Source organism: Merops nubicus, unplaced genomic scaffold (genome assembly GCF_000691845.1).
Source record: "Merops nubicus isolate BGI_N331 unplaced genomic scaffold, ASM69184v1 scaffold2401, whole genome shotgun sequence".
Classification (NCBI taxonomy): Eukaryota; Metazoa; Chordata; class Aves; order Coraciiformes; family Meropidae; genus Merops; species Merops nubicus.
Window position 1 is genome coordinate 174,961 of NW_008587675.1, and position 3,648 is coordinate 178,608.

The following is a 3,648-nucleotide window of genomic DNA, read 5'->3' on the forward strand; positions in this document are numbered from 1 at the left end:
TGCAGAATGCATTAATGTAATTATATAATTAATTACATAATTTATTCAACTGTTAATTTTTTTTCTTGGTGGGTTTCTAAGCAGCACACTGAAGGACTTCGCTTCTTTCCAAGAATAGACAATAGCCCATTGCTGTGGGTATCACCCCAGCATCTGTGACATCAGGCTCAACTCCTACATAGTTTTAAAATGAATATTTTTTAAATGAAGTAGCCTTTAAAAGCCTGGCACTTAAACACTAAGCTAAGATTCAGAGAAATTCTGGTGAGGACACACACTCATCAAGCACAAGCAACTGCAGAAAACAGAGATAGCTGTGAAATTTTTCCAAAGAACAAGTTAAAATATTCTTTCCTCCTTTCTTCTCCCTTATGTGACAAACAAAGGCCATTAATAATGACAAATGGAATGTAAAAACTTCTGTGACTTGCCTAGGGCTGGAAAACAGGTCAGTAATTCAACTTCTATAAGAACACAGTATTTATGATCCCTAGCTGCATTTTTGCCTCCCTAGTCTGTGTTGCTTCCCTTATATGCTGAAAATGCCCTAAAGTATAAAAGAGGAACATTTAAGAACCACATGTGATTACATAATGACAAAAATGTGATTGTTTCAAATAATTTTGAAATTACTAGCAGAGCTATAGATAAAAATTATCTCCTAATTTTGTTGATAGAGTGTTAGTTCAGAAATACACCTTCAGCAACGAAACCACTGCAGCTTGAAAAGGGAAAACATAAACCTTTTTGCAAAGCTGAAGTTAGGCAGTTCAAAGAGAAAAAAAAAACAAAACAAAACAACAAAACCGCAGTGGCATAAAATTTACTCTTGATTTAAACACAAACCAAAATGTTACATATTGTCCCCTTTTATTTTTTTTTAATTTAGAAATATGTTCTAGCAATTTTACTGGGAAATTTAGTTCAAGCGATGAGATACTGTGCTAATACCTGGTACCTATATACTTCTCAGCACAGCTGCTCTCATTTTTAAAAACAATCATCATCACAGCTTGAACACAAGAGGAAAATGAAAGCCCAGTTCATGAAAATATACTTGCATGTGTTTCAATATGCTTACATCAAAGTCAGGCTCATATTTAAGGCCCTCGTTGGACCAGATCTTCTCTACGTATAGGTCAGGATGAAGATTTCTAGAAGGAGAAAGAGAAGGCTAGCAAGAGAAGCCCAGCAAAATGAAAGTGATAAATAACCAAACTTCTGCAGACATGACTCTGACTTGGTTTTGCCTCTAACCCTATTCAGGAACTGATTACTCCTGCTTTTCCTCTGAACTAGTGATAAGAACCTTGTTTTAATGAATCTAGTTACCTCCTTATCATAGGAAAACCATCAAAAAACAAAACAAAGCCCAGTTAGGACTACATTTATGACAAATCACACATTACTTAAGTGTCTTCTTAAAATGTTACCCCCGGGATTCTGCATACAAAAGAGAGGAAGACTCTCGGCAAAGAATATTAATAAATGCCCTATTACAGAGATGCAGTTAAGACCAATAAACATGTAAAGATAGGAAAATGAATGGTAGAAGAAGATAGAGATAGCAATTTGAGAAAGAATCCTGGCTGAACTGCCTTAGCTAAAGCATCAGAACTCAGAAGGACTTCTGTTGCTAGGAATCAAATAACACCTGCCATAGAGAACATATTAAGTCTATTTGCTATACTAACATTGATATCCATCTCCCATTAGCCTTGCCTGACATGTATGTGTGTAAACATGTCATAACCCCAAGGGGATTAGAATTAACAATTTATGTATTATGAGATATTATGAAACCAAGAAAGCAGAGCTCAAGGACTAAAGATCCTGATCCATCACTGCTAAAAAATAATTTTCCAATCCTCCTTCCCTCAGAGCTGACCTTCTCCTCACCCCTCTGAGCATTCACCTCTCCCTTACTTATTTTTGTGTAGATGTCATCCAGGATTTAATATTTGAACAGAAGAATACATGTAGCCTTTATTATTGATGTGTCTTGGAAATGCAGATCCGCATGCCCAGAGCAGAAGTAGTTTGTTCACTACTTAATGGAAAAGTGGTTGAATTTTAAAAAGGGTACTGATGTTTTTATTTAAAGAGAAGCAGAAAGCAAGCGGCAAAGAGAAACAACCTAATTGAAATTCTGCACTGTCTACAAGATAGTAATAACCTTCTGCCACGGTAGAGAAATAGAGGTAATTAATACCTTTAAACTCCAGTTAGAAACAGCATCTATTTTTTTCCATTTCTGCCACCATTTAAAACCACAAGGCAATATCTGAGCAGGGAGAATGGCATGTCCTGGGACAATTTCCCAGGAAAGGTGATGGAATTGCCGTGATGAAGCTCTAAAGAGGAAAAAGAAATGTCTGTGGTAGCAAATTGCCAACACATCCTGAGCCCACATTGGTTAATTCAGTGGTTCCTCAGCTCTGTGTGAAGAAAGGATCTGACATTTCTGGGGAAAAAAAGAAAAAAAAAATTAATTGTGCAGCACCTATAGAAATGAGGATATGTGAGAACTTTTTGGAAATCAATTCTTTGTAACCACTTTGCCTGCAAAATCTATTAGTTTCTTCTTGCAGAAAATACTCTTAGGAACAGTGCCTCAATTTCATATAATCCTATAAATAAGGACCATTACTGTTCAGTGAATTTCTCCCTCTGGTGGAGACAATGTGATAAAGAAAAGATAATATTTCTATCAGAAGGTAATCTTTCTCCAGCTATAAAACTATGGCCTGGAAAATCCCATTGCTCAGACATGAGTTTCTCTGAATGAAGTACAGAGTGTGAGGCTGAACACTTTATAACTCAGGAGCAGGGAGCTCTACAGCCTCTGTGCATGCAAACATTGCAAATATTTGCTTTCTTAGCAATCTCAAAGAATGTAGGTCTCACTTTCCCACCCTAACTGATGCCAAAAAAGAAAATGTCTTTCTTCTCAGAAAACAACAACAACAACAAACCCAAAAAAACCAATGTCACAGTTTCTCTTCAAGTTTTCCTTAATTTTGTCTGAATAAGTGATATTCTACTTAGGTTTTGGGGTACAACTTCACTTCTTTCACCCTGTGGCCATCTAAACTGCAATGCATGGACTGATGGTAATCGTAAGAGGGTAGCACAGACAACCATGCCTAGGAACCTATTTGGCACTAGGAGCCACCTTCTTCTCCAGGACCATGTTCTTTTACACAAAGCAAGCGTGCCTTCTCTGCTACCTTTCCTGGGATGTGTTTCAGCACTGTCGATTGCTTGGCAGATACATAGCTGCTATTTGGGCCATTTAGCAGACAGCTCATCAGCCAGTAGTGTTTTAAAAATGGGGCCATTTTGCAGGAGGCATTTGTGAAATAGCACATTTGTGCAATCAGAAGGAAATGGGGCTCATTTCAAACATCACCACCCTCCTCAGTACACCACTCATCAGCATAGTATCACAGCAACTTGCAGTCACCGAGGCCACTAGGCAGGCATGCAGATTTTCCTGGTGAGCTATGCCAGAGGAGGTACTACAGCCTTTCAGATGCCTTTGGCTAGCTACATGGAAATGCATATGCCCACATGTTGATGTCTTGCAGGAATGAAGGTTTTACTGCACATGCACAGACTGAGCAACCTCACAGCACAGGCTGCTGC